Consider the following 4,808-nt stretch of genomic DNA (forward strand, 5'->3'; position numbering starts at 1 on the left):
GGGTCGTCGGACCCCTGCCGTACCACAGTTCGGGTCAAACTCCCCCTCTGCACGGCAGCCACCGTCCTGCGAACGGGAGGCGACTGCCGGCGTGCACGCCCAAGGATGCGTGCCTGAATCCCGGGGGGGTAAAAGAGGAAGGAGACCGCCCGCCTTAGACCGACGCGGGCTCCAAAGCCCGGGCCGAGCGAGCGGCACCACCTCCCCACCCGGGAGCGCTGAGCCAAATCGATCGGAGGAAGAGCCGGTGGGGGGCATGGGTGAGAAACCCCACCCGCTGCCATCCTTCCCCTCGGGGAGACGGGGAAGAAACATGCCCGATAGTCCTGGAGGTCCCTCTCCGACACGCTACGGGCGCCCTCGAGACGGAATCCGGGTCACAGTGCGATTCTCTCATAGGTCTCCCCGGTGGCGTGGAAGCGGGAGACATCCGACACAGAGAAACGCCAAGCCTGCTCTGAGGGGACCGAGTCAGGGGGTGCAATCCGCCCTCCTGGAGCCCTCCTCGGGACGAAGACTCCAGATCTGCCTCCCTTCTGACATCCGTCACCCTCGGAGAACCAGAACACGCTTGGGGAGGGTCCGTTCAGGCTCAGGCGACCCGGGAAACGCGTCTCTGACTTGGGGCAGACGACCGGCAAGAGTCCCCCTGGAGCCGCGGAAGCCTGGTGTCGACGCGAGGGCGGACTTCCATGCAAACAGGGGGGTACTCGCCAAACCGCCTACCCGACTTGAGGAACCACGAAAACATCGGAAATCAGTCGGGCCCGAGAGGTACCCCTCTCTCCTATATCCTGCAGCTGGTGTGCAAAAGTGGGTATTTGCATGGCGAAACACCGACCCACACTTTAAGGGAGCGAAGCCGAAAAGTGTCCGACTTCCTGGAGCTGTGCGGCGGATCCGGCGGCCAGAAATTCCTCATTCCGGTTCTATTTTTTTTTTTTTCGATTTTGCGAAATTTGGCGGCCAGGCGGCGTAGCTGGGGCCTGGACTAGCCCGAAACACCTGGAGCCGGCGAGCGGAACGAATTTCCCAACGTTCTGCGGCTCCCGGAAGCCAAAAACGCATCGCCGAAAAATTTCAAAGTCCCAAGGACTCGTTCTTGAAAATCGATCCGGGGGCCATGGAAGTGTCCTCGGTACAGCTTCAGAGCTTTCCCCCCGCCTGGAAGTCTGAAAGTTCTATGTTTGTTCTAAGTGGAAAATCGCGTTTTTTTCAGTGTTCCACCCATCAGACCCAAACTTTGCCCACGCTTAGGTCTCTGTCTCGGGGTGCTTTACAACATATTGACGCCCCTTTAGGGTGGAAGTAGGGGAAAGGGGTCATTTTTCACAAAATCGGAAATTTCTCAAAATATTTCTAAGTGTCAAGGACACTTTTGGAAAATCTTCCCCAGGCTCCTGGAAGCCTCCTCGGTACGCCTACTGCGGTTTCTCCCTGCCTGGAAGTCTGACACTTGTCTGAAATTTTTAGAGTATGAAAATGCGGTTTTTCACCCAAAATTCGACTTTGCGCCCATGACTCGCAAACTTCACCCACATTTGGGCGACTGTCCTGGGGTACCTCACAACATATTGACGCCCCCCCTGGCGTGGAAGTAGGGGAAACGTGTCAATTTTCACAAAATCGTGATTTTTTCAAAGTGTCAAGGACACTTTTGGATAATCTTCCCCAGGCTCCTGGAAGCCTCCTCGGTACGCCTCCTGCGGTTTCTCCCTGCCTGGAAGTCTGACACTTGTCTGAAATTTTTAGAGTATGAAAATGCGGTTTTTCACCCAAAATTCGACTTTGCGCCCATGACTCGCAAACTTCACCCACATTTGGGCGACTGTCCTGGGGTACCTCACAACATATTGACGCCCCCCTGGCGTGGAAGTAGGGGAAACGTGTCAATTTTCACAAAATCGTGATTTTCTGAAAATATTTCTAAGTGTCAAGGACACTTTTGGATAATCTTCCCCAGGCTCCTGGAAGCCTCCTCGGTACGCCTCCTGCGGTTTCTCCCTGCCTGGAAGTCTGACACTTGTCTGAAATTTTTAGAGTATGAAAATGCGGTTTTTCACCCAAAATTCGACTTTGCGCCCATGACTCGCAAACTTCACCCACATTTGGGCGACTGTCCTGGGGTACCTCACAACATATTGATGCCCCCCTGGCGTGGAAGTAGGGGAAACGTGTCAATTTTCACAAAATCGTGATTTTTTCAAAATATTTCTAAGTGTCAAGGACACTTTTGGATAATCTTCCCCAGGCTCCTGGAAGCCTCCTCGGTACGCCTCCTGCGGTTTCCCCCTGCCTGGAAGTCTGACACTTGTCTGAAATTTTTAGCGCATGAAAACGCGGTTTTTCACCCAAAATTCGACTTTGCGCCCGTGACTCGCAAACTTCACCCACATTTAGGCGACTGTCCTGGGGTACCTCACAACATATTGACGCCCCCCTGGCGTGGAAGTAGGGGAAACGTGTCAATTTTCACAAAATCGTGATTTTTTCAAAATATTTCTAAGTGTCAAGGACACTTTTGGATAATCTTCCCCAGGCTCCTGGAAGCCTCCTCGGTACGCCTCCTGCGGTTTCCCCCTGCCTGGAAGTCTGACACTTGTCTGAAATTTTTAGCGCATGAAAACGCGGTTTTTCACCCAAAATTCGACTTTGCGCCCGTGACTCGCAAACTTCACCCACAGTTAGGCGACTGTCCTGGGGTACCTCACAACATATTGACGCCCCCCTGGCGTGGAAGTAGGGGAAACGTGTCAATTTTCACAAAATCGTGATTTTCTGAAAATATTTCTAAGTGTCAAGGACACTTTTGGATAATCTTCCCCAGGCTCCTGGAAGCCTCCTCGGTACGCCTCCTGCGGTTTCCCCCTGCCTGGAAGTCTGACACTTGTCTGAAATTTTTAGCGCATGAAAACGCGGTTTTTCACCCAAAATTCGACTTTGCGCCCGTGACTCGCAAACTTCACCCACATTTAGGCGACTGTCCTGGGGTACCTCACAACATATTGACGCCCCCCTGGCGTGGAAGTAGGGGAAACGTGTCAATTTTCACAAAATCGTGATTTTCTGAAAATATTTCTAAGTGTCAAGGACACTTTTGGAAAATCTTCCCCAGGCTCCTGGAAGCCTCCTCGGTACGCCTCCTGCGGTTTCCCCCTGCCTGGAAGTCTGACACTTGTCTGAAATTTTTAGCGCATGAAAACGCGGTTTTTCACCCAAAATTCGACTTTGCGCCCGTGACTCGCAAACTTCACCCACATTTAGGCGACTGTCCTGGGGTACCTCACAACATATTGACGCCCCCCTGGCGTGGAAGTAGGGGAAACGTGTCAATTTTCACAAAATCGTGATTTTCTGAAAATATTTCTAAGTGTCAAGGACACTTTTGGATAATCTTCCCCAGGCTCCTGGAAGCCTCCTCGGTACGCCTCCTGCGGTTTCCCCCTGCCTGGAAGTCTGACACTTGTCTGAAATTTTTAGCGCATGAAAACGCGGTTTTTCACCCAAAATTCGACTTTGCGCCCATGACTCGCAAACTTCACCCACATTTGGGCGACTGTCCTGGGGTACCTCACAACATATTGACGCCCCCCTGGCGTGGAAGTAGGGGAAACGTGTCAATTTTCACAAAATCGTGATTTTTTCAAAATATTTCTAAGTGTCAAGGACACTTTTGGATAATCTTCCCCAGGCTCCTGGAAGCCTCCTCGGTACGCCTCCTGCGGTTTCTCCCTGCCTGGAAGTCTGACACTTGTCTGAAATTTTTAGAGTATGAAAACGCGGTTTTTCACCCAAAATTCGACTTTGCGCCCGTGACTCGCAAACTTCACCCACATTTAGGCGACTGTCCTGGGGTACCTCACAACATATTGACGCCCCCCTGGCGTGGAAGTAGGGGAAACGTGTCAATTTTCACAAAATCGTGATTTTCTGAAAATATTTCTAAGTGTCAAGGACACTTTTGGATAATCTTCCCCAGGCTCCTGGAAGCCTCCTCGGTACGCCTCCTGCGGTTTCCCCCTGCCTGGAAGTCTGACACTTGTCTGAAATTTTTAGCGCATGAAAACGCGGTTTTTCACCCAAAATTCGACTTTGCGCCCGTGACTCGCAAACTTCACCCACAGTTAGGCGACTGTCCTGGGGTACCTCACAACATATTGACGCCCCCCTGGCGTGGAAGTAGGGGAAACGTGTCAATTTTCACAAAATCGTGATTTTCTGAAAATATTTCTAAGTGTCAAGGACACTTTTGGAAAATCTTCCCCAGGCTCCTGGAAGCCTCCTCGGTACGCCTCCTGCGGTTTCCCCCTGCCTGGAAGTCTGACACTTGTCTGAAATTTTTAGCGCATGAAAACGCGGTTTTTCACCCAAAATTCGACTTTGCGCCCGTGACTCGCAAACTTCACCCACATTTAGGCGACTGTCCTGGGGTACCTCACAACATATTGACGCCCCCCTGGCGTGGAAGTAGGGGAAACGTGTCAATTTTCACAAAATCGTGATTTTCTGAAAATATTTCTAAGTGTCAAGGACACTTTTGGAAAATCTTCCCCAGGCTCCTGGAAGCCTCCTCGGTACGCCTCCTGCGGTTTCTCCCTGCCTGGAAGTCTGACACTTGTCTGAAATTTTTAGAGTATGAAAACGCGGTTTTTCACCCAAAATTCGACTTTGCGCCCATGACTCGCAAACTTCACCCACATTTGGGCGACTGTCCTGGGGTACCTCACAACATATTGACGCCCCCCTGGCGTGGAAGTAGGGGAAACGTGTCAATTTTCACAAAATCGTGATTTTTTTCAAAATATTTC

The sequence above is a fragment of the Ranitomeya imitator genome, unplaced genomic scaffold, assembly GCF_032444005.1.
Source record: "Ranitomeya imitator isolate aRanImi1 unplaced genomic scaffold, aRanImi1.pri SCAFFOLD_885, whole genome shotgun sequence".
In the NCBI taxonomy this organism is placed as follows: domain Eukaryota; kingdom Metazoa; phylum Chordata; class Amphibia; order Anura; family Dendrobatidae; genus Ranitomeya; species Ranitomeya imitator.